The sequence below is a fragment of the Carettochelys insculpta genome, chromosome 5 (genome assembly GCF_033958435.1).
Source record: "Carettochelys insculpta isolate YL-2023 chromosome 5, ASM3395843v1, whole genome shotgun sequence".
In the NCBI taxonomy this organism is placed as follows: domain Eukaryota; kingdom Metazoa; phylum Chordata; order Testudines; family Carettochelyidae; genus Carettochelys; species Carettochelys insculpta.
Window position 1 is genome coordinate 50899058 of NC_134141.1, and position 27058 is coordinate 50926115.

The 27058-nt window shown below is 43.0% G+C and overlaps 1 protein-coding gene across 6 annotated transcripts in view; it reads left to right on the forward strand.

The window, feature by feature from the left end:
* The first annotated feature begins 1883 nt into the window (after positions 1–1883).
* Positions 1884–27058, forward strand: part of SEMA4D (semaphorin 4D) — a 174194-nt gene continuing 149019 nt past the window's right edge. For 2 of the 6 annotated variants that reach the window (XM_074995070.1, XM_074995063.1), the window contains exon 1: positions 1884–3208. The gene's annotated coding sequence lies outside the window, so the exon portion shown is untranslated. The remainder of the gene's footprint in view (positions 3209–27058) is intronic. The other 4 variants (XM_074995068.1, XM_074995064.1, XM_074995065.1 and 1 more) reach the window with 3 other exon arrangements.

Here is a 27058-nt window from a genome sequence, read left to right on the forward strand (position 1 = left end):
CAGCAGGACCTATCACCATCCCTGACATATTTTTAAAAAAATCTATTTGCCCCAGCCCCCTAAATGGCTCCCTCAAGGATTGAACTCACAACTCTGGGTTTAGCAGGCTCAAACAACCAAGCTATAGCAAAAGGGAAGTAAAGACAAGGAGAATGAAATAACATCAGATGATTACATAGTAAGTTAGTGCAGTTTAATAGGTCTATGGAGGTACCAATTTTGTTCAATAAAAGTACATTAAGATACCCTCAAATGGCATATAACCAAATAAATCCATGATTGATTAATTTACTATATGTAATTGCCAACTTTTTCATAAAGGGTGGCTACATTTTATCCTTATCCTTTATATAGCATATAAGGAAGTGCAGAAATAACATATATATATATATATATATATATATATATATATATATATTGAAAACAGCTAAAAAGACAGAAAAAGCCATTCCATTCACATGTTCCTCTGTCATGCTAGTGCCGGAGGATAGCATGCTTTGCTGTTTCATTTCGAGCTTATTGTTGGTCAAAATGCCTTCAAGCCTCCCATTGTGGTATTCCCCTCTGCCAACAAAGCAAGAGTATAGTTAATATGGGGGTACATCAGTATTGCACAATAGGTGAGGGGGCCAGCTCTGGACAGGTATAATGCTTACATTAGTGGTTTTCACCCCAGGGCAAGCAGAAATCTTCCAGGGGTGCATCCGCTCATTTGTCTAGTTTTACAACAGGCTACATAAAAAGCACTAACAAAGTCCGTACAAACTAAAACTTTATATATACAATTACTTGATTATACTGTTCTATATACTGTACACTCAAATGTGTATAAGACCTACTTTCCAGTTGACTTTTTATATTATATGGTAAAAATGAAAAAGTAGCAATTTTTCAATCCGTATGCCGTGACGCTTTTGTATTTTTGTAAGCAAATAGGTCTTAAGCAGCAAGAACCTTGGCTATGCTAGACAACTCAGATGCCTGAAAGGGGTAAAGCATGCTGGAAAGGGTGAGAATGACTGGCCTAAATGAACTGTGATGGGAATTAATCTAAAATGACAAGCAATGTATAGGTGATGCACTTCCTGAACAATTTAGTTGACTCCAAATGGAACTGCACAGATAAAGCACCTAAGTAAGCCTTGGCTTCTGGTTCTTCTATTATATCTATCTAGTCACAGTGTTCCTAAAACTTAGGCAATCTTATCTAGAGTGTGTACACACCCACACCCCAGTTTTCCTGTTTCTTCTCAGCTACAGAACTTCATCATTCTATACACAGGCAATGACACAGTAGTTCAGGCAGTTGTGAATATTCAGTGTAACCACCCACAGGACAACTCGACTTGAGACCTCTGGAGCTTAGTACAGGAGCCTTTACAGTTTGAGCTAACAGCCAGCAGCTCTCAGCTAAGGCCGTGGAGGAGACTCATATTCTGTACCTGTATAAGTTCTTTAGGCGCCAGTGCATGGGACAGTGAACCACACCTAGGTGTGTGGGTTACATAACCAGGGGCAATCTTGCCCATCTGGGTTAGTCAGGGTGTGGGTGAGAAGACTCTCAGCCAGGTCTCTCCCTTTCCCTCCCCCAGCTGCGTGATGCAAGACCCAATGTCTGTTTACAAGGGGAAAACACCTCCCTTTTTGGAGGTTCGCGTTTCCTGCCCTGTTGCTTTGAAGAGGAAGGGACTGCTGCTCCCTCAGTGCCTACAGCCAACAGCAGCAGCGTATGGAAATGACACGCGGTGTCTAAATCCTCTCCCCACCCCCCCGATTTGCAGCTAAAGCTCCATCATCATATCCAGGCAGGGCTTGCAAGTGCCTCCCCTCCCCCCCGGCGGGGCCGCAGACCAAAATCACCCTCTGACAACGACTGGCGAAATCCTCGTTTGTCACAGCTTGAGTCCCGGCTGCCTCAGCCCAGCGCATCCCCTCCCCCGGAGCTGCTCTCTGCAGGGCAACAAGCCCTCGGGCTGCTGCGCTCAGCTAGCTCGCTCCCTCCCTCCTTCCCTCTCCCCTCCGCTCCTGCAGCCGCCGCCATACTGCGGGGCAACCCAAACTTGTTACACACTGGCACCAACTCCTCCTCCCGCTGCTGCCCCCTGCCGCAGCCGCCGCGCGCAGAGCGGGGGAAGGCGGCCCCCCATAGGGCAGGAGCGCGCCAGCCGAAGACTCGCCGCTGTGCAGGTAGGAGCAGTTGCGCGCCCGGCAGCTGCCTGGCCGCGCCTGGGGGACGCGGAGCAGCCGCCGCCGCCTGCGGGTTGCGTGCGCGGGCGCTGCGGTGCTCGGACTGGGCTGGGCTGGGCTGCGTGCCTCGCAGCGCCGGGCGGCTCAGGTCTGTGCTGGGGCGCTTGGCTGGAGGCCCGGTGGGGGTGGGGGCAGCATCTGGCGGAGGCCGGGGGATGGGAGGCGCAGGGGGAGGGGGCCACAGCGACCGGCGCTGGCCGCTGCTCCGGGTGGGTTTGTTGCTCCACCCAGGTCGCATTTTGCAAGGCGGCTGCGGCTGTCCCCGCGCTCGGCGCTCCCCCACCTCCCTGCGCACGAAAGCGGCCGCCGCAGCAGCAGCCCCCCGCCCTGCTGGGGCTGCAGCTCGCGCTGCCAGCCGCCCCAGCCGGGAAGCGGGGGTGGTGGGGTGTCGCGCCGCTGGTGAACGCCTGCACCTGCCTGCAGAGGGGAGCGTGTAGACACGACCCCCCTGCGGCCGCGCCACGCCCGCTTTGTTCCAGTCCGGGGGGGGGGGCGTGGGAAGTGGCTGGTTTTCTGCGGGCGTTTCTCGTTCCCTGGGGGAGAGCGGGGAAAATGCTGATCCTCCTCCCCGTCGGCTGGCGGGCAGCGGCTCAGTGGAGCCCTCTGGGTCTGGGCAAGGCCCGAAGCGCGGCTGCTTCCTCCGATGGGAGGCAAAATGAAATAAACAGAGACAGGGAGGTGCGTATCAGCCCCCTTGCAAAACTTCTGCCTTCGCCTAAGATGCGTTGGGAGAGGCGCCTCCCTTTCCTCGCCAAGCGAGTGCCTCTTGACAGCCGGATAAATCTTTCCCCCGCCAAGCCCTGCTTGCCTCCCTTTTTTCTCCGCCTCTGCGGTCCCCAGTCTGGTCCTTCCTCCGCTCCACCCCTGCTGCCCGGCGAAGAGGAGAGGCGACTCATTTGGGGGAAGGAAAGCACGGCGTAGCTCAGCCTGGCCCTGGGAGTGCTGTCGTCAGGCGGTTCTGGTGGGGTAAAACCATCTATTTTGTGTTGTAGTATTAGTCTTCTGGTCCCAAGCTGCTTATTTTTTTGTTATTGTTTCGTTATTCCTAATGGAGAAGAGGACTCGGTTGGTCTCTACTGCTGCACCTGTTGTGGTGGTTTGGCTACACTGAGCTGAACCTCGTGGTGCATTGCCAGTGTAAACATGTAAAGGATATTTGAGCTGACTGCTTGTTTTTGGTAAATAGGAATTTGAGACAAGTTCATTGAACAGAACAGTGGCTTGTTTACCTGTACTCAGAAGTTGTAGGTTGGCTGGCATTGCTTTTGTGGTACCTTGGTGTTTAAATCAAGACTTCTGTTTAAAAGATCATTCTTGTATCAGGGAGAGGAGTGGCCCTGTTGGTCTGTATCTGCAAAACTAGGGAGTCCTGTGGCTCCTTCAAGCCAAGCAGATCGTTTGAGAGAGAGCTTTCCTGGATAAAAAAACACTTCTCCATGCATCAGACAAAGTGCTTTTACCCATGAAAGATTATACCTAAATAATCTGTTAGTCTTTAAGGTGCCACAGGATTCCTTGTTGTATTCTTCTATGAAACCATATTCAAACCTGGTTTTGCTTAGTGTTTGCAAATGCGTTGCATATGTTATCAAAGAGCCACTATATAATCTCTCATTTCTTATCTGTCATAAGATTTTGTATCTGCTGTAGGGGTGCTGAGATTGCAAAAGATTCATGAAGTGACGTTGGCATTTCTTGTCAATTCTTATTTGCCCTCAAACTAATTATAGATGAAAATCTTTTGTGTCCTCAGTCTCTAAGGTATATGCTGTTTGATAATGTGGTCTGAGGTTTATATACCATGCAATCTCCAGTGCTACTACTTTTGCATCAAGACAATGCACTGTTCATAGATATCAGTGGTGCATTCTTTGGCTTAGACATTATATACTATGTTTATTATTGTATAATGTGTGGGAGAGGGCTCTACCCACCCTAGCATGATGATGGCTCACGTAAGATAATAGGTCTCTTTTTTGTTTTTTGTGTGTGTTGTTGGTTAGTTTTCTTCTTCTGTCCCCCTCTTTCTGATCTCCCTTACAGAGACCACCCCCAAGGAGAATATCTGGTTGAGAAACTTAAACTAGATTTGCTGGTTTCACAGACAGAAAGGTCTCGTCTATACCTAAAAGTTAGGCTGACCTAGCTGTGGTGTTCCCTGAGAAATGCATGCAAGACCTAAGCCTTGGTATAGGTCCTGCTAGGTTGAAGGAAGAATCTGTGAACCTAGCTACACCCTCTTGGCAGGGTGGATTCACTACAGCAGTGGTTCTCAACCTACTTGCCATTGTGGGTTGCATATGCAGTACTCTGTATGTCGGCCCTTCCAAATTCATTGTCCCTTTTGGTCAATTTCATCATCATAGGATTTTGAAAACAGTAAATTTCATTATTTCAGCAATTTAAACCTGAATTTCCATATGTTATAATTGTAGGGGTCCTCACCCAAAAAAGAGTTGTGGGGCTTTTACAAGTTAATTATAGGAAGGAGCTGTGGAACTGCTACTCTTATTTCTGCTGACAGCTGGAGAACAGTGGCTGCAGGCCAGAGCCCAGCTCTGAAGGCAGAGCTACCACTTGCAGAAGTAGGGGTGACAAAATATTGCCTGATATGCTATCCTTGCTTCTGCATTGCTGCCTGCAGAACTGGGCCCTCAATCAGTAGTCACCACTGTTTGGCCTTTCAGCTCTGAAGGCAATACAGAAGTAAGGTTGGCAGCAGTGTGCCCCACTGAAATAACCTTGTCGTCGTCCTCCTGCAGTTCTTTTGTATCAGGCCTCCCAATTTCAGAAACTCTGGTCTTCATGAAATCCATATAGTACAGGGAAAAATCGCACAAAAGACCAGATTTCATGGGGGGTCAGAGAAGGGGGTGGAGATCAGATTTCATTGTCTGTGACACGTTTTTCGTGGTTGTGAATTTGCTAGGCCCCTACCTATGTGTTATGTGGGCTACATCTGCACAATACATATATTACCCGTATGGCCCTGAAGATGTCATTTGGGAAATAGACTAACTGCTGTACTACAGAGAAGGAAAAATCTTTCATTGCTTTAGTTTTTTGGCTCTCACAGCTAGGTTAGTTTATGAGAGTCAGCTGTGGGAATTGTATTGCAGTGTAGACATACCCTTAGTGTCCAGCAGAGCTATGAAGCAGTCTTTCTAGTCTGAGATATATCTACTTTGCATCAAACTCTGGACTGAAAATCTCATTCTTTGTGGAAGGAACCATTTTCCTCCTTTCCTGATAAAATAACTAGTATTGTTTTTGTTAGTTAAAAAATAAAGCAACACAAAAAACGTAGTTCTAATCTTACCAGTACAGTAAACCCTTGAGTTACGTGGTGGTTGCGTTTCTGCAACCCCCGTGTAGTTTGAATTTTCATGCAAGTCAAGGGGAGATGGGAACCAGACTACCACCTGGTGCCCAGCTCCTCCTGGGCTTACAGGAGCTGGGAAACTGACCGGCCCAGCAGGACTGGTCTGTTTCCTGCCTACAGGAGTGGCAGAGAGCTGTTCCAGTTTCCCTGCAGCTTGTGGGACCCAGGAAACTGACCAGCTGGTCAGTTACCTGGGTCCTGCAAGCAGGGGAAGCTGGGAACCAGGCAGCAGCCTTGTTCAGTTTCCTGGCTCCAGCCAGTGGAGGAGAGCCTGGAACCAGGGACAGCCTGGCTCCAGGCTCCCCTCCACTTCTTGGAGCCAGGAAACCAACCAGGGTCACAGCCCTGCTCAACATCCCAGTTCTGCAGATGGAGGGGACACGGCAGCCAGGCTGCTGCCTGGTTCCCAGCTACTTGCTGCTCTGGAGACAGGGAAATGGCTCCTGTCAGGAGTGGCAGCCTGACTTGTGGCTGCTGTCCCTGACAGCAGCAAGATAAACCTGCTCCTGTCAGGGTTGGCAGTGTGTCTTGTGGCTGCTGCTTGTGACAGCAGTGGCTGCCACCCCGACAACAGCAGGAAACCGCTCCTGTCGGGTGGCAAGAGTCAGGCCACTGCCCCTGACAGGAGGGGTTTCCTGCTCCTGTCATGGGCGGCAGTCACATTAACATCTCGAGGGTTTACTGTAATTGTATACAGCTTTCTGCAACCAAATTTTGGAGCAAATCCACAACCACTATGCAAAATCTGAGCAAACAAATTTTGCTTAGTCTTGCCCTGTGAGAACCAGATTTCTCTGCACCAAGCCAAGAAGCAATAGAAATGTTCAACCCCCCTACTGTGGCCCTAGCGTATCCAACATCTGTTTTTCCCCACTTAGTTAGATGTTCAAAACAAAAAGTAGTTAAGTAGCACTTTAAAGACTAGCAAAATAGTTTATTAGGTGAGCTTTCGTGGGATAGACCCACTTCTTCAGACCATAGCCAGACCAGAACAGATTCAATATCTAAGGCACAGAGAACCAAAAACAGGAAGCAAGGAGGACAAATCAGAAAATTCTGACTGATGTGCAGTGGTGAAACCTCTGACTACTAACTTGCCTTCAAATTGTCCAGTGCATTGCTGCAAATAAAGGTATTAGAGTGCACTTCTCTGACCCCAGCAGGCAGTTTGCCTCTCTGCAGGTTGGTACTCTGCTAACTGCACAAAGTGTCTCTTACTCCTTTGATGCAGGGAATGTGGAAGGGTTACAATTTTGCCTATGGAGTGCTATCAGGGGTTTCAGCTATTGCCATAATTGGTTTGTTCTTGTTCTCCACGGGGCATTTGCTAAGGCTCCAGTGCTGTAACTACATCCATACAGATGGATCCCTGTAAAAATAATGCTGAAGTCTGTCAGTTTTGCAATGGGGCAGGGAAAGTTTGCAATGTTCTAAGAAAAAACAGTTCTCTAGGTAAGTGCTTAAAATAGGTATTTCGGATAGAGGCACTAACCAAGTTTGCATGTCCAACCTCAGACACTTAATACATGTAACAAATAGGCAGAGGATCCACAATTGCAGCTGATGAAAGCTACAAGTCCAGTGTGTCTCAGAAAAAACATGAATGTTAAGTGAAGAAATGAGTGAAACTTTTCAGCTGAAACTTTTTTTTCCCAACTGAATGTGGATTCGGGTCGCCTGAAATGTTTAGAAGATAAGTGTCAGCTTTGGTTTCAGTTAAAAAAAATCAAAACTATTCACTTGCTTTTGATTTTTTTGATGGGAGGGCCAGGAGTTGTGAAATCAGAAGCCTAATGAACTTGAGGTTCATGAGCCAGAACATCTACGCAGCAATTTGATAGCCTCAGAGCCTGAGACCCAGGAGCTGACATGGGCCAACTGCAAATGTTGCAGTGTAGAGCTACCTTAAGTGTTCAAGGGAAGATTTGCCCAGAGAAGACTTTTCATTTAGCCAACTCTGTTGCTGCTTTCTGTTTGCTAGGAAAAGATGGGTCACTTAAAATGCTTCAATAACTGTGGCATTATGCAGATATCTGTGAACAGAAATACTATGTTGTGTTAGCTCAGGGACTTAGGCAACTATGAAATTTTAGCAAGCCCTAAATCTGCATTGTCTCTCTTTCAGAGGTATCTGTATCTGTCACCAGTGAGGATCATACCCAATTAAAGTAAATTAAGATAAATTAGACAGAAATGGACACCATGTTTTAAAATGTATTGAGGGATATATTTACAGTTATTAGGGAGAGGGGAATAATTATTCAATTAATTAACACAGCATCCGTAACATAACACACAACTGTAACTTATAGTAACCATAACCCACAGTAACTGGAACAGTTAATTAGGCCTGATCCTAGGACCCAGAATATCCAATGGAGAAGGAAAGAGAAGATGAGAGCAAAGACCCTGACTAAAAGTGGAATAATGTTCCAGTCGATGGCCAGGAAGGGCAGCTTGAAGCCTGGGATCTTTTACCATCGAGCTGTTGAAAGCTCTTTCGGAGGAACACCATGGAGATCCCATGAAGAGATGGAGAACAGCTTCACTAACTTGCTGATGAAAGCTGATGAGATGGAATGGACTGGAACTGTTGCTAGTGGGACTGCTCGATTTGATGGAACTGAACTTTGATTGACACGCACAGACTTGTTATTCACTTAGTGGCATGAAAGTTCTGTGGTAGAAGGGCAGGAAAATCCAGCTGGAACTGAATTGACCCAGCCTTGCAAGTACTACTGACATCTAACTCCCCCACCCCGAAAATGGAGTCTGTTCATCCAAAATAGAGTCGCACATAAGATCAACACATGACATAACTACTTACAAAAATCACGCATCACAGTTGCATGAGTACAACTACCCTCTGCCTAAGGGGAATGGATTTTTTTTTAAATGAGCCTTGCCTTAAAGGGAGTTTTGTGGGAATCAGGGACTGGACGCCCTGGTCTTGCCGTTGCCATTTCCCTAACCAGCCCTCCTGAGTTGCCATAGCACAACTTTTTCATGCTGTCTTTCTCTATGAAAATCGTATGAGGGAGGACAGTGAAGGTAGAGTCAGTAGATAGCAGTTGCATTCAGCCACTTGGGCATGCTCTGAGGTTGCAGTGGGCTGCATATACTCTGTGTCCTGCTTCTTTCAACTCTCTCATATGCTGCCTGCCTAGTGCCTGTTTACTTAAATGTTTGTTCTAGCAAGAAATTTTGTCTTACAGGTTTAGCTATAGTGAGGATTGCAAAGTAGAGAACAGCTTATTAACAAAGTTTAGTGAAAATGAGTTCTTTGAATTACATGCAACTTTGAAGTAGTCTACTTGTGTTACAGCCAAGAATTAATTACTGTAAGATCTAAGACTTACTGTGTGTAGTTTGCAGAAGGTACTGCGTAAATCAGTGGATATGCATTAACTCTAGAAAATACTTGTACCAAAGAGAGTCTTTTTCTGTTTTCATCAGCGTGAATAGTGTTGCTATAAGAGAATTTCTTTGGGATAGTATTTAAATTCTAAACTATTCATAGGTCTTGATTTGATTGTTGGCTTTAGCAAATAATGGATTCCAAGAAAAATGAAGAGTTAAAGACTAACAGGCTAATTAAATAATGTGCCATGGGATTCATTATTTTTGCAAACACAGACTAACATGACTACCCTGCTGATGAATCCCAAGAAGTTAACATTGCTTTTTTTAGTCTAATGTAGAAAAATTAAAGAATACAGAATATTTCAAATGTTCAAGGAAAATACCTCTTTTCAACAGTAATTTTGGGGAGAGACATACTGAAATAAGAAGGGATAGTGACGGAGAACTGAATCTACCAAAGTTGACTGATGCAATTTGTACACAAAGACTTAAATGTCGATCATTATAAGAACCAAAATGTTCTGTGATTCATTTAAGTCTAAGGGGTTTTCTCAAGGTGCGAGGTCACTCAGATTCAGTGTTTCCTGTAAGCTGAGTGCTTGGGTAGCCATTCAGGAGAGATGAAGGTGCCACCCAGCTAATTAGTAGAGTGCTCACAGCCAACAGCCTATGTTTCTATTGGTGGTGCACATCTGCACATGCCTTGATTCTCATAACAAAGTTTATTCTGCTCCTGGTTGGAAAAAAATAGAGGGAACACTGCTCAGGTTTGTAAATCTTCTAGGGTTTTTTTCTAGTTTTAAGTTAAACCTTAATTTTGTATTCATGTGACTGATTTCATATTTCACTATGTATTTTTAGAGAATTCAAGAAGTAGTAAATACATAAGACCCCATGTAATGATGAGATGGTGCCTTAAAGAAAAGAGTTACGGATTTGTCCTATTTTGTCACTTTGTAGACTCATAGATTCTGAGACCATTGTGATCAAGTATGCTGACATCGTGTACAACATAGTCCATAGACCCTCCCCAAACTAATTTCTGGAGCAGATCTTTGAGACATCCAATCTTAATTTAAAAACCAGCAGTCCTGGACAATCTGCCATGGACCTTGATATGTAATGTTGTGGTGTAATCAGTTATCTTCAAGGTATTCTTATGTGTACATACACACACAGTTCTATTTGTGTTTCATATTCAGGTCTTCACTATCTTGGAAAACTATAGCAGTGGTGGGTAACCCGCTGGTTATCTATCTATTATCCTTGGGTGCAGCTGCCTGCAGCTCTAGAGAGTTGTGTATGTTGAGGATGAAAAAAAAATTCCCACCTACACTTCTATGTTGGGAGCACTAATGTAGGCAAGGGTCTGGTAGCTTCCAGCATTTTTACCACCATTCTTGAGTCCCATTTGTATAATCGTCTCTACTGTAGCTGCCACCAGAAGAAATGTGCTTACAGTGAATTCAGTGTCTATTTTCCTAGTGTAAATAAGCACTGTAAGAACAGTCCTGTCACCTTGGGCCTTCCGGAGTAGCATCATGACCTAGAATAGGTTGTAGGTTTTTAATGATGCGTTGCAGGGGTTTGAACTGAAGACTGTAGGTAATGACAAGCGGTGTTCTGTTCTGTTCTTGACCTTCTTGGGCCTATCTTGAAGTAGCTTGTTTCTGGGTATTCATCTGGCTCTGTCAGTCTGTTTTTTTTTATTTTTTATGTCTCCTGGTGGGTAATTAAGTTTTATGAATACTTGGTGGACATCTTAAAGTTTTCTGTCTCTGTTAGTAGGATCAGAGCAGATGTGATTGTATCTAAGGGCTTGACTGTAAACGATGGATTGTGTGGTTTGTGTTGGGTGAAAGTGGGAGGCGTGAAGGCAAATGTAGCACGCAGTGGGTTTCCAGTTGAGTGTGGTGTCAGTGTGGCCATCAGTGATTTATGTTGTGATGTCCAGCAAATGTATTTCTCGAGTGGAATAGTCAAGACTGAGATTGATGGTAAGGTGCATCAATTTGTTTGTTAAAATTTCTGTGGAATTCTCCCAGTCTCTCTCTACTGTGGGTCAAAAATGATAAAGATGTTATCGATGTAGTGTAAGTAAAGGAGGGGTAGTAGGGGATGAGAGCTGAGGAATCATTGTTCTAAGTCAGGCATAAAAATGTTAGCATACTGTGGGGCCATGCGGGTGCCCAAAGAAGTGCTGTTAATCTGGAGGTATAAATTGTCCTCAAATTGGAACTAATTTTGGGTGAGAACAAAGTTACGTAGGTTGGACACCAGATTTGCCGTGGTAACATCAGAGCTGCTATTCCTGATTGCTTGTAGTCCGTCTTCATGTGGCATATTGGCGTAGAGGGCCTCAGCATTCATGGTGGCAAGGATGGTATTGTCAGGAAGATTTCCAATGTTTTGTAATTTTCTCAGGAAGTCAGTAGTATCCTGGAGATAGCTAGGAGTGCTGGTGTCATGGGGTTTGAGGAGGGAGTCCACACATCTGGATAGTCCGGTAGCAAGTGTGCCGATACCTGAAATGATAGGGTGTCCTGGGTTTCCAGGTTTATGGATTTTTAGGAAGCAAATAGAATAATCTGGGTCAGGGCTTAGATGGTGTGTCTGAATGAATTTGATTTCAAGAAGAGACAGAGAGTTCTTTAAGTACATGGTGTAGATTCTTTTGGAATTCTAAAGTGGGGTCAGAGGAAAGAGGTCTGTAAAATGTGGTGTTGGAGAGTTGTTTAGCTGTCTCCTGTTCATAGTCTGACTTATTCATGATGACAGCAGCACTGTGTACCTCAACTAATATTATATATGCCATTATGTGGCAGCAATGCCCTTCTATGACACACATTGGACAAACCAGGCAAATACTTTGCCAGGGAATGAATGTGCGCAGAGGAGACATTAGGAATCTCAATACAAATAAGCCTGTCAGGGAGCATTTCAATGGAGTGGGCCATTTTGTTAAAGACCTGAGAATATAAGTCCTACAACAGAGATTTTAAAAGCAGATTACATAGGGAGATTTGTGAACTGGGGTTTATACTCAATTCGACATATTAACACTTGGTATGAACATAGACAACAATTCTCTCATGCATTACAAGGACTGCTTCCCTTGCTTTGATGTTTGTAATTATCTCAGCAAGACACACTTAACATCTCTCACCCCCACTTCATTTCAATATATTTGATTTGTCAGTTTTTATTGCAATTTTTTTGGACCTCTGTGCTATATAATTGGATCTGGACTGGAAATTCTGTAGATCTGAAGGTCTGTCTGATGAAAGCTCATCACATAATAAATCATTTTGTTAGTCTTTAAAGTGCTACATGACTGCTCTTTTGTTAGAATACAGACTATCACTGCTACTTCTCTTGTATTTGTAATGACTGGAGATGATGAAACATGATTTGAAGACAAGTGGCAAACTCAAAGGATGCCAGACATGGCATTTTTGATATTTCTGTGAAGTGTGAACAAAGGGGAGAAAATTAACACTTAAAAATATCCCACCTCAAAAGCCTGCTTCTTCCATCCTAAAAAAAAAAAAGCGGGGGGGAGTGTCATTTCTCTACACGACAAGTTCAGGGGAAACTTTTGAAAGGGTCATTTTTGACGTATCACTTTTAGATTTTTTGTACAGCAAAATACATGTATTTCATTAACAAAGAAATATTATGTAAGTGCTTTGAGACAGGGGCTATCCCTTTGTTGTGAAGGGCCTAGCTAATAGGGTCCCTATTTGGGGATCCTAGGAGCTATCACAATACATACAAGTAATTAATAATATTGGTGAACAATTTGCTGTTTTAATTTTGAAGGTATATAATGAATCATAAGGTATCAGTTTCAGTGTCATTAGAAAAACTGTAATGCAACTTTAGGGTTGAGAAATGTACAACTACAAAGTTAGGAAATGTAGTTACAATCAAAATGTAGTTATGACTCTGCTTGTGTACCACCTTAAAATAAAATCTTTTATATTCTTGTAAACTTTGTCAGTTAATTAGCTACTTCTAAAGGAATTAATATACATCAAAAATTTAAAAAATTGCACACATTTCTGTTTCTGCTCTACCACTGGGCTATGGGGTGACCATGAGAGAGTCACTGTGGGCTGGATCTTTAAAGGATTTAGGTGTTTTAACTCTCGCGTTGGACTGTCTAACTTTTAGGCACCTAGAAAATCACAGGAAGACCACTGTGTTGCACAAAGCCTGAATTCGGGCACCTACGTTGACTATAGAATGCATGGAGAGAGATAGGTGACTTAGACTGCAGTCCACAAAAGCCAGCACACATGACAAGGAGCCAACGGTGTGTGTCTGTCATAAGCCTTGGAGGTCGGAGTCTGTGGCTGGGCTGCAGGCCTCTGCTTAGCAGTCAAAAAATGCAAATGTCTCTTGGAGTCAGGCTGTGTAGGTGGTTAAGTGTAGCGTCTTCGGGGAGTGAGAGCCACATAAATGGGGGGAAGAGTAGGAGAGGAGCGGGGACTGAAGTTTGGGTCTCTCACTGGCCTGCAGAGTCTTTCTCTCTGGCCAAATGACTCTTCCACTTTGGATAAATATTTGAATAGTCACTGAGCCAGAGAGAGACAAAGCTGTGTTATTTCAGCAGTTAGGCACCCTCTTTCTCCAGATTGTGGGACCCAGGCTCCAGTCCCATGGGAGTAGTAGCTCTTTTACTATTTATCCACAGTTGTGTCAAGACAGAATTTGCATTAAATTGTGTGCACAGTAGGAGTTTGATGTTCCTAGATGCTGATACTGTCTGATGGACCCATGAATTCTCCTTGCTGGTTGTGTGGGTTGCAGAAATAGCAGGGGAGGAAAATAACATGTGAAAAACATGATTGAAATAGGAAGGAAAATCCAAAAGTGTTTGAGTGCAGACCTGCATGTGCCATTAATTTTTTACCTACACTAGTCACTTATAGGTAGCTGTTTTGTTTACACAATTGATTGCACAAATGGTACTGTGTGAATTCTGACACGCAGAAAGTGTGCATGCACAGGTGGAAACTATGTTTTTGAAAAATCGTCCCTATTATATTTCCTACTGAAAGAGACTGAAAATGTTTTATGGCTTTTGGTGTGTGTTAGAATAACAATGCATGATGTAGCAGTGGGTTTCAAAGATGTGGAAGGTCTGTGACAGATTTATATTTGCATTCTTTCCCTTTCGGGTTGTCCTTTATGGTTCTTTAGGAATAGGGTTATAAAGGAGCTGGACTGGGACTTAGTTGATGAATGGAGGTCATCTTTGTTTAATATTTGTGCATAATGGATAGCTACATCCAGAGTTGGTCTGAAAAGCCCAGTTTGAAATGCTGCAGAGTAAACTAGACATTTTTTATTTTAGTCTAAATTTAAAATAAGGAACTGGGCAAAGAATACACAGTGACTGTGTAAATCTGGAAATTGATCCGGTTATTGCGAGTTCCTCTGTGACAAGTCCTGTTTTGTGATGGGCAGAGAGAAACCATTATGTAACAGTGGGTCTCAGTGTGAAGCATGAAACTCTCCAAGTCATCTATAAAGTAGTCCCTCAACTTATGCGAGGGTTGTGTTCCCACGTACCCTCACATAACTCAAAGTTCGTGTAAGTCGGGCGCAGCTTTTTTCTCTGACCGGATGCACATTCTGCAGCTGGGGAAGCAGCAGGAGCACCTGGAGCTCCTTTTGAAACGTGAGGCCTGGGTTGGGAGGAGGGGGGAATGGGGAGGATTAAGCCTCGCGATGGGCTGGAGCCGTGCAAGGGGGGCAGGGTGGTTAAGCATGAGGTGGGTTAGGGCTGCAGTGTTGGTGGTGGGTGGAGTTGAGCCAGAACTGGAGCCCGGTGGGGGGGTGAGCTGGAGCTGCATATGTGGGGTGGCGGGGGGGGGGGGGGTTAGCTGGGCTGTGGGGATTTGAACGAGGGTGCATGGGTCCGCGTGGTTTGAACCAGGGCTGGGGAAGATGAATTTTGAGTTGTGCATTAACATGAGTTAAGCACATTTCAAGGGTTTACTGTATATAACTGAAGCTAGTTTGTCTTTGTGAATCTGATTCCTCATTCATGTACTGAGAGCGTAAACCACTGTAAAGATGTAAAACCTAAAAGTAATGCAGTATTACAGTATCCTTATTGGTGCATATTCATAGTAGCTCATGATAACATGCATCTGTCTCTTTACATATGTGTGTGTACATGGATAAGAAAGGATGCTCTGCTCTCCGACCTGACATTGGACTTCTAAATAAAACATGGTATAACAAAATAAAATTGGTAGATGATTTATATATTTGAACCCTCATTTCTCCCTCAAATCATATGCTGTTTTGCCTTTCCAGAAAAAATGCTTTAGAATTAGCATATGATGTTTTTGAAGGATTTTTTTTATAGTTAACCTGGAGCTGCAGCAGGAATGTTTAATTAGGGTTTAAATTTTCACAATAACTATATGCAGAAACAAGCATCTTGTAGTTTGTTAAAAAACACTTCCACAAGCAATAAGATTACATCTTTTAAAAATCTTTACCTATGTAACAGATAACTTGTTGACTACATCTGAAATAATTTCCTCATGAAAATAGACTAACCCTTTTCTAGTGAGTTCACTTTCAGATGCTAGAAAAGCCATTAGTCAATACAGTAATCTCCTTGAAATGCATGATTTTGAGTTGCGCTTAACTCATGTTAATGTGAGTTAAGCACAACTCAAAATTCCGCTCCCCCCTGGCCCTTTGTGGCCCCAGTTCAGCACCTCCTGTGGCCCCGGTTCAACCCCTTGCATGGCCCAGTGAACACCCCGTGCCGTGGTTCATACACCCTGCTGCCTGGCTCATCCCCTCCACATGCAGCTCTGGCTCACCCCCTCCCCCATGCATGGCTCTGGCTCAACGCCCACAGGGCTGCACAGCCCCGGCTCAACACCAGCCCCTAACCCCCTTGCTGCCCTAACCCACCCCAGGCTTAACCGTCCCTGTTGCCCTCACGCGGCCCCAACCCACTACCAGGCTTAACCCTCCCCAGCTGCCCCCCACAACCCCAGGACTTACCTTTCAAAAGGAGTTCCAGATGTTCCTGCTGCTTCCCCAGCTGCAGACCATGTGTTCTGCGGGAGAAAAAGCCTCCTCTCGACTTATGCAAACTTTGAGTTATGCAAGCATGCATGGAAAAGCAACCCTTCCGTAACTTGTGGAACTACTGTATATGTAAACCCAAACAATGTTAAAATAGATGCCAACAGACTATTGGGAGATTGACTTACTACTGAAATGGAAAAACATATTGCTTTATCTCTGGGAATAAATAGAAGTTCTGAAAGCTCTAAGGCAGGGATTCTCAACCTATCGGTCGGGGCCCAAACATAAGTCACCATTAGATTTTCTCAGGGTTGCTGGCTGGGCAATTCCGAGCTGCATGTGGGTCTTTAAGGAGCCATTTGCCGCTCCCACCACTGCTCACTCCTTTGGCTCCCAGTCCCTGCCTGGCTGTGTTGAAGTGGAACTCATTTTAATTGGTTTAACGGCTGGCAGGAGGGATGAGTGTACTGTGCATTTGATAGTACACTGATAGTAATGTGGAATTCATGTACACCTCAGCAAAAGGACTCTTGTTGCCCCTTAAAGACTAACAAATTTATTTGGGCATAAGCTTTTGGGGGCTAGAGCCTACTTTGTCAGATGCATGAACATCTCCAGCCCATGAAAGTTTATGCCCAAATAAATTTGTTAATCTTTAAGGTGCCACAAGAATCTGTGTTGTTTTTGCTTAAATTAAATACCCCACTGAAACATACACACTTTACAGGAAATAAAATTATAAATTACACAGAAAATTAAATATGACTAACTTAAAGTTTGTATAAATGTGTTTGCATATATATTTATAGATTAAAATGATAAACACCTTTGAAAAGCAGTACAAATATTGTCTGTGACTGTCACTGACCAGATGCTGAAGCAAATAGGTATTAATTTGCAGCACAGTGATACTCGGTTGAAGTCCCTAAGTATCATTTCAAAGGCAACTTTAAATGAGAGTATTGTGTGACATATTCTAAATAATTACTTCCGGTTTTGACAGTTTAGCTAGCTATACGTCTACTGGCAGATAAAGTAATGTTGTAGTTGGAAACTTCATTTCAAATCTTTATATTTTTCAACTGAGGAATGGTATGTATCATCAAATGTGTCATTCATCTGTCCTACATGTCAGCTGTTTGCTTAATTGTATCTTGGCTTAAGATGGAAGTATGGGAGTGTGGTTGACTCCTAGTGTACTAGATATTGTGGATGACTGATGGACATAGGTAGAGAGAGTGGAAATATTGGGATCTTCCTTTGTGTTTGGTCATGTCATCATTGGGTGGGCCAGGTTTCTTTGCTTTGGTAGCTAGGTTTTTGGCTTCATAGGGTGGCCTTTTTGGCACTGTCCTCTGGTCACTAGAGTAGAGCCACACGGTGGATAACTCTGTTTTTTGGCTAGAGATAAGTGAAAAATTTTGACAGCAAAAGCGACATGTTCTTCACAATACATTCTGTGACAGATTCATTGCATTTTCTGACTGTGACTCAGGAATCTTTTTGTGTCAGCTGGCAGAGGGCATGGGGAAGGAGCATAGAGTTTTACGGAGATTCCCTTCATCAAATATATGTGCAATAATTCACCAAAGGATGATCTGTGTGGTTTCTACTGAGAGTTAGTAGCCCATTGGTGGTCATTGTCATTGCAAAATGTATGTGTGGATAATATTTAAGGAGTTACATATCTATACTGGAAACTGTTTTCAAAGCCCTGGCAGTAAGGCAGGTAAACCTGGTGATATGACTGACTGGTGCTTTCCAGTCAGATGCTTTTCTTCCTGGCAGGGCACAGTGTATTGTCCATTTAGCAGTATAAGTCAGTTAGCATTTGGAGCCAAAATACATTGAGATTGTGAAATGGTCAGGAGAGGACATTTACGTGAAGAAATAGAACAGCAGGAGGGGATCTGGCTTATGAAAAAATACAAAGGATTGTTGGAGTGTGTGTGTGGGGGGGTATCACATTGGCCCTTCTTCCCACTGAATAGGCAAGAGGACAGTGTTGCTTGTTTCACAAATCCAAGATCACAGCCAAGTCCTTATTCACGGTAAGGATTTTGAGTGGGCTTTTGCTCTGAAAGATATTGCGGTAGTTTAAAAGTAACATACTAGAATGCATGTTATGTTTTATATGTAACCATCTTGTTTCAAGTACTTCTGTGTGTTTTCACTCATTTCCATTGTCAGATAAACTTTTGCTTGTTTTACTGTAAACATTAATAATTGCAATGTGATAAGGGATGCTGAGATCAGAGGTGTAATACGTAAGCTGAAGTATACTGTTCCTTTTGGGAGCAGTGAATTTGTGACTCCCTGGGAGTGAAACAGAAGCTGGGCAGGGGGTACTTGGAAGGTTTAAGGGTTTGAGCATCCCTGTCGCTAACCTGCAGAGGGACACTTGAACGTGCACTGGCTGAGCTCAGCACTTGAGTTGCCCAAGGCCACTGAAAGGGCAAAATTGGTGGTGTTCTGCAGGGATTAGTTTCGGGACTGGTTTTGTTCAATATCTTCATCAGTGGTTTAGATAATGGAAATTATGCTTATGAAGTTTATGGATAATATGAAACTGAGAGGTTTGCCAGTGCTTTGGAGGATAGGATTAAAATTCACATGACCGCCACAAACTGACAACTGGTATGAGGTAAATAGGATGAAACTCAATAAGGACAAATGCAGAGTACTTCTCTTTGGAGGTAACAGTCAGATTCACACACAGACAGCAGGAAATGACTGTCTAGGATGGAGTCCTGCAGAAAGGGATCTAGCAGTCATAGTGGACCACAAGCTAAATGTGAGTCAACAGTGTAACGCTGTTGCTAAAAAAGCAAATATCATTCTGGGATGTATTAACAAGAGTGTTGTAAGGAAGAAATGAGAAGTAATTCTTCTGCTTTACTCTGCATTGATTAGGCCTCAACTGGAGTCCTGTGTCTTACTTCTGGGTGCCACATTTCAGGAAGGATGTCGAGAAATTGGAGAGGATCCAGAGAAGAGCATCAAAAATGATGAAAGAAAATGTGACCGATGAGGGAAGATAGAAAAAATTGGGTTTGTTTAGTCTGAAAGAGAGAAGACTGGAAGGGGGCATTATAACATCTTTCACGTATCTGAAAGGGTGTTACAAGGAGAAGGGAGAAAAACTGTCCTTGTGAACCTGTCAGGATAATGCGAGACATGACCTATGGGGACATATTGAAAGAACTGGGTTTGTTTAGTCTGAAGAAAAAAAAAGAAGACTGAGGCAGGACATAACTTTAAAGTACTGAAAAGTTTGTCACAAGGAGGTGTGAGATAATTTTTTTGTCCTTAACTCTGATGATACGAGAAGAAGCACTGGGATTAGATTGCAGCAAGGAAGATTTAGGTTAGGTTTAGGTTGAATATAAAATCATGGGAGAGATGATCAGATAGGGAAGAGAAAGTATAATTCAGGAAATACACCGACTATGTAATATAGCGGGTAAAGAAAGGAAGGCATCTAAGGAACGGACAAGATCTGTGTTAGTGACAATATACGAGAAAGGAAGTGCATTGGAGTGCAAGAACTACAGAACGACTGCCCTAACAAGTCATCTAGGCAAGTGGCTGATGATGATACTGATGGAGAGACTGAGATAGAAGAACATCTAGCAGATCAGCAGACAGGATTCAGGAAAGATAGAAGTACTATACAGCAGATATTTGCAGCAAGATTGGTAGCGGAGAAAGCTTAATGGAAAAACAAGAACATATACAATTGCTTCGTCAGTTTTCAGAATGCATTTGACAGTGTAGATTAGATAGTGACTTGGGTGGCGTTGGAGTTGTACAGAGTGGATAGCAGATGAATACGGTTATTGAAGGATATCAGCGGCAATGTGAAGGCAGCAGTGAGAACGTGTGGAGAAATGGGAAGCTGGTTTAAAACGAGTAGCAGTACATGACAAGGAGATCTGATATCACCAAATATCTTTATTGTGCACCTAGTAGAAGGGGTATCTGTGCATGGGATGAGAATTAACAATTTGAGTTTTGCGGTCGATATAGTTATCGCTGAAGAAGATGAAGAGAAACTAATAAGAATTGTGCAGGTGCTAAGTGAGGAAGGGAAGTGGTACAAATTGATTATGGACATCGATAAAACAAAAACAATGGTATTTGGAGAGAGGGAAATAGGAAGGAAGATCAGTATAGATGGGATTAAACTAGAGAACCTAGAGAAGTTCACGTATCTGGGAAGCAACATAACGTGATCTAGACTGCAAAAAGGAAATAGTAACTAGAATAGAAAAGCAAGAATGAGTTTGAAGGTGATGGATAAGATCTGGAAAAGCAAAGTGATTAGCTTAGGAGCAAAGCTGAGTGTATTGAAAACGTGTATTCAGCAGCATGTTGTATGGGTGTGAGACATGGGTAATCGAAAGATTTGAAGAGAAGGCTATTGGCATTTGAGAAGAGCTGTTACAGAAAGATCCTGACAATAGGATGGATGCAGAAAGTCGCCAATGAGGAATTATATAGGAAGATACAGCCAAAAGAGAACCTACTGCAGAAGATTATACGATGCAAGTTGCAGCTGTTTGGGCATATCTGCAGAATGAACGATGAATGAAGAATCAAGATGCTGGTATTCAGCATAAGGGACAGTTCGAATAGGAGAGGCAGACCCCACAGAGAAGGGGTAGATGATATAGTAGATCAGTGTGCAGTTAGTCCACAGAAACTAAGCCACTCCGCACTGAATAGGGAAAGTTGGAAGGAAATAGTGATGGAAGCATTGGACACCAACAGGCTCTGAGCCCATGGTGGTTGATGACGATGATGATAGGTTGAACATTAGGAAAAAATGTCTAGCTGTCTGGGTGGTTAAGCAGTGGAATAAATTGCCCAGAGAACTTGTGGAATCTGCATCATTGGAGGGTTTTAAGAGCAGGTAGGTCAAAAGCCTGTATGGTCTAGGTGGTTCTTGGTGCTGCCATGAGTGCAGGCAGCTGGACTCCATGACCTCCTGAAGTCCCTTCCAGTTATAGTGTTCTGTGTTTCTTTTCTAAGTTAGAGCTGAATCACGTCCTAGATTTTGTGTTTCAGGCTTTTACTTATATGTTGCTTTAGGTACAATGCTGCCTCCTCCACTTACGTCTTTCCTGACTTTTACCTGTGTATCTTCTGAGTGTTCAAATCTTTCTGACTACTCGCTTTCTCCCATTCTCCTGGAGAGACTGGTATAAGGAGGGAAGACTCCAAGCTCTTGCTAACCTAATTTTAATAAATCTCCAAATTACCTGATTAAATTTGCCTCTGTCATTTTGTTTGTTTCATCCAGATTTCTATTGGTTTGGAAGAAAACAGTGAAAGGAACATAAACAAGGATCAGCTGGGCAGTTGGAATGCTTTGTCGGTCTAGATAGTCTGGCATACTATACTAGCACCCGAATTGATGCTGTTTATACTGGCAAAGTATATCTGTTTTAGGGTTTGTTTGGTGACATAGTTATGTCAGTTACAAATCACATCTCATTGCACCCCCAATCAGTATTACCAAACAAGCAAACATTTATGGGGTAGGCCTGGACAAAGTCAAATAGCCGCAGAGACCTGTTTACTCACTATGTATGTGATGACAAGTCACTTGACTCTGCCAGTTTTAACTCTTCGGCTTGTGAAAGCATTGCAGTTGTTTCTCGTTGTGCTAGTATGATGTCTGGCTTGCAAACATAGTAGAGGGAGTACTTGTTAGAAGCAGAAAAACTCTCCTATGGAATCAAATAAAAGAAATTCTTGGGAATACATCTATTATGTCTTTAACTTCTAAATGTTTGTGTCAAATTTAACTCAACATTGTCCTTTTAAGTGTTTTTATTAAATTCCTGGCATCCTAAACATCTGCAGAAAATTCTTAAATCATTAAATACATAAACTATTGCAGTTAAATGTTTTACTGTGTTTGTTTTGAAATCTATATAGCTTCACTTGGCTACGTTGACACTAGCCCCAAACTTCGAAATGGCCATTCAAATGGCCATTTCGAAGTTTACTAATGAAGCGCTGAAATGCATATTCAGCGCTTCATTAGAATGCGGGCGGCCGCGGTGCTTCGAAATTGACGCGGCTTGCTGCCGCGCAGCTCGTCCTGATGGGGCTCCTTTTCAAAAGGACCCCACCTACTTCGAAGTCCCCTTATTCCTATCTGCTCATGGGAATAAGGGGACTTCGAAGTAGGCGGGGTCCTTTCGAAAAGGAGCCCCGTCGGGATGAGCCGCGCCAATTTCAAAGCGCCGCGGCTGCCCGCATTCTAATAAAGTGCTGAATATGCATTTCAGCGCTTCATTAGTAAACTTCGAAATGGCCATTTGAATGGCCATTTTGAAGCTTGGGGCTAGTGTAGACACGGCCCTTGTGATGGAAAGAAAAAAGTGGTGTGGGCTGCTTAAGAGGTCTCTTAGATTGACTTCACCAAGTCAGTCTTGTGGACATTGCTAGGACCTGATCCTGCAAACTGTTGCTCATGTAACTAGTTCTTTTGAAATCAGTGGGGTTATTTGCATATATAAAATTAGACATGCTCCAATACCTTGTTAAATTGAGATCTTAACATTACCAAAATGTGACAAGTGTACCATACTGGAACCTGGAGCTGGATTAGAGTATACTAGCATCACTAGCTTGCTAAAATCTGTAACCAACATTTGAAAAAGGTTTTATTTTTTGTTTTGTTTTTATCAAGTTTGATAAGAATGGTGTACTTTTATTACAGCAAAGCCTTTAGTAACAGATTGGAAGACTCTGCAGAGCTTTATCCTGTATATATTGATAGACCTTGGCTCTGATCCTGCAAGTGTGGGCAGATCACTGTATTCGCACTGACCTGAGTAGTGCAAGGATTCACGTGCAGGATTGATGCTTTTGGCCAGGTCATTCATTGCTCTGATTTCAATGGAAGTTGCTCCAGAGGCAGTGAAATGACCGCAGAAGGGTGGAAAAGAAGGAGGATGCTATGAAATGTGTGTGTGGGGGGTCTTGATGGGGAGGGGAGACGTTCCATTATGAGACACGAATACTATCTAAATAGGTTGATATAGTTTGATAGAACTTGTCCATGTGGCCACTTCTTGATGAAAGAGGGGGGAAAAGGAGTAATTGCACTAGACCTCAGGAGGGAAAATTATACAATCCCATCTGTGCACAGCAGCTGCACAACCACTCACTGCTAATTCATTGGTTGTGATGAGGTTTTTGCAAGTTTGAGTGTTCTCCAAGTAGGCAAATAGAGAAGTCTTAAGAATAAAGGTATATCTAAGAGTTGAACCTTTCTTGTCCAGCACCCTTGGGACCTGACTGGTACCAAATGAGAGAATTTGCTGGACCACAGGTCAATATTGTCTAGCAGCACTACCAGTACTTCCACTGCTCACTGGACTCTCAGAAGATATTCGGGGTAAATTAGAGCTAAATAACAGCACAGAAACATTGAGAGCTCTGACTTGTTTGAAATATTTGTTGTTTTGTTGTTATATTTCATCATCAATGCAGTCTACATACCAACTGAAAGTAAGGCTGTAAAATCTCTGTCTCATATCTTTAGGAGCATGTGGGACAAGAATTTATTTTTGTTTAAATCTTAATGTAATATGTTATATTGCTTAGATTTCAGAAAGGTAGATCTCTACAGTGTTCAGCACTTAGGTAGATAAAGGCAAATGGCTTTGTACCACTATGTTAATCTCAGTAGGCCATGCTCTGGGAATAAATTTGAGGCTGTTTGTGCTCTTGTATTCATGAATGCTGTCAGATGGCTAGTGCTGATGCTGAAAGACAGCCCTTTATTGTCTCATGGCTTCCAATGCACATAAAGGCAGAAAAGTAACTTAAAGCCAAATGATAGAATTTCCTTTTACTAAAATAAACTTTTTTGGTCAATTTTGAATGGCTTTTCTTTGATTATTTGTTCTTATATAATTGAGAAATGCATTCTGAGTGGGGATCTATTTTACTGATAAAAATATGAGCACATTTCTTTAGAGCAGACCTTTGACTTTTTGGACATTTAAAAAAAAGTTTTAAAAATTATATTTAGTTAATTTTAGGGAGTTTTAAATATAAATCAGCAAGGATCCAGAGCAAATGTTTTTAGTCGCCATTTAACTATTATAGTTATATTCTTGTTTACTTTTAACAACAATATTCTTTAATTTACAGAAATACGTAAACCTTCTTTGTAATAATGTCTGAATTAAGAGTACACAGATCCTAGTAATCACAGTGTTGAACAGTATGTAAAAGTTGCACATTTTAGGGTGGCTTAAATGGTGGAACTACTGCTTCATTTAAGAGTAGCAAAATGCACAGAGACCATGTTGCCACTGTGCAAAATGCTTGGTATTGGTACATGCTGTCACAGTTCTGGACAGCTGCATCTATATTTCTCTCTCAATGATCCAGCCTGGCCACCTGCACGCTGGCGTCCAGCTCCACTATGTGTCACCTGTCTTTGGGAGAAATGTGTCTCTCTCCCACCTGACATGGCTATTTCTTGGCTGCAATTTCCTACCTGCACTGTGAATTTGACAAGTCAGACTGCCTCATCAGGGCCTGCTTTGCCTTCTCTTCAAAGCCTATAACTGTAACTGGCTACAGTTAAGATACTACACAGCTCTTTCTAAGCAAGTACATTTATTCTTAAAATAAAAGTATTATCGTGGCAGGGGAACATTTCAGAAAACCCCAGGTAAGGGATTTGTGTAATCACTATTTCATAACTACACTGGCTCAGAACAATCACACCCCCTGACTCTGTGAGTCATTCCTTTACACACTGTGGGCCTCTGAGCTTACCTTTATATAATAGGTGTTCAGCTAACCAGGTCCCTTCCTCTGAGCGAATCTTCAAAGCATGTTTTTGTGTAACCAGAGGAAGTAGGCGTGCGCTGCTAAGAGTATGTCGATGCTCATAACACTTGTCAGGGTTAACATCAGATTGGATAATCAAACATTTGGATAATCCTGAGAATGGGAAAGTGCAAGTTTGTAGTGCCATCTAGTGTCCGCAAGAGAGATTGCCCGCTTTTGTGCCCATGTGTACTGCATGGTTGGTTCATACTAATAATGGAGGCTTGGATTAATGGCCTACTATATTGGGAGGGAAATGTAAGTGTCAGGATGTTCTTCAAATTATATAGCATAAGGCAAATTTCTGCAAACTTGCATATGTACCTCTAGTATCAGTGGGGTTACTTCCATGAGTAACATTTCTTGAGCTTAAATAGCATAGGTCATTAATACCAGCATTTCTCTGTGTAGAGACTTTTTTTCTCCATAGAGACTGGAATGATTATGGACTTTGACCAGTTTGATCTGTCTACCCCATCAGGAGGACAATATAACTGTACTAAAACCTTGAATTCTTTAATTCCAAGGTTTGAATTCTTGAATTCCACCTCTCAAAAAACCCTGTTTCTGTGATGGTCATATGTTGTCAGAATTCTATGTAAGGAATAGGGAAGAGCAGAGAAGCAGCTGGGGCAGTAGTTGAGCACTTCTTTTTCACTCACCTGCAGGATGGGTAACATGCTGGGTGATTCTTAATATATGTTGCATAACAGCTCTCTTGGCATTAAATACCTAAATACTTACACTATACAGGAATAATGAAAAGGGGCACCAGCTCCACTGTCAGTAAAGCTTGTTGAGTCGCCCTTTCTGTTTAGAGGACGACTCTTATAAATGTTCTCAATCTTCATTGTTTCACAGAGTGCCTTGAAATGTGATTTGCCTCAAGTGGGTATAGGGTAGTAATCCAGATTTGGTTATTTGACTAAAGGTTCCCGTGGATCTCATTAGGTCCCAAAGGTTTTCAGTTGTTCAACATTTACTCCAGCTAGTACATGGCACCCACAATCTCTTTGGGGAAGCAATATTGAAAATGTTGTTTAAGAATGAGTTAAATTCAACAGATTGACACATGACCTTTAGTCTTGATCCCAAAGGGTTACACTGAAGATGTGCAGAGTACCCATTAGCCAATATTAACAGGAGCCTTGTTGGTAAAGGGAACATGTCTTGGTTACTGAACGTGACCTACGTACATCCAGCCGGTATCAATTCGAACCCTACTCATGGCAAAATTATCTGCCTCTGTTTGGCGAAGTGGGAATTGTTTAGAGGGAAAGGTAATTTGAACACATCAGATAATTCAGAAGATGCTCCTGCTATTCCCAAAAGGAAAATAATGGGCATAAGTGAGGGCAGAGAGATGACAGGATGGTGTAAATGGAGAAGAGAGATTTGGAGCTGCAACAAGATTTGTGTGGGGAGGGGGGCTATAAGCATGAATAAGGGTGGGAATAGGAAAGGGGTTTGGGGAATTTAAATCAAAGAGAGGGTTTGGGGATTAAGATGAATGGGTGGAAATGGGGAGTGGGGCACTGACAAAAGAGCATTGGTGTAATAAGGGCAAGTGGGCAAGACTGGGGATAGAAGAGCCTGTTAGCTCCACATTCTTCCCTCCTATGTGAGCCTGGATCTGGGGAAGCCCTGAAGTTAAAAATAAAATTATCCAAAACCCAGGAAATATACTTAATATAGACTCCTGCATGGGGAAGGGAGGGAGATCAGAGTTGTGGAGAGGAGGCTGGCTTCGACTGGGTTGATATGTCTAAATCAGAGATTTGCGGGGAGAAGGTTTCCGACTGAGGGGTAGGTGGGTGTGGGGCCTGGCTTGGTATCAGCATGGGCTGCATAAGGAAGGAAATGTGTGACCTTCGAACAGAGTGATGCTGTGATACACACAGGCAACAGATGGTGCCAGACATCAAACAGCAATTTTATATGGAAATGGTTTTTAAAGTTTTAATGGCTTCCAGGGATGAGAGGGGGAGAAGGTGAGTGTGGGAGGAAAGGAGAAGGGCACACCTGTCTTTCCCAAAAGTAACATTTTTGTAACCACCATGTAATAAAATGTCTAGCTTTTTGGAACCTAGACAGTGTCTGAAATTTGTCTCACTGCCCTCCCAATCCAGA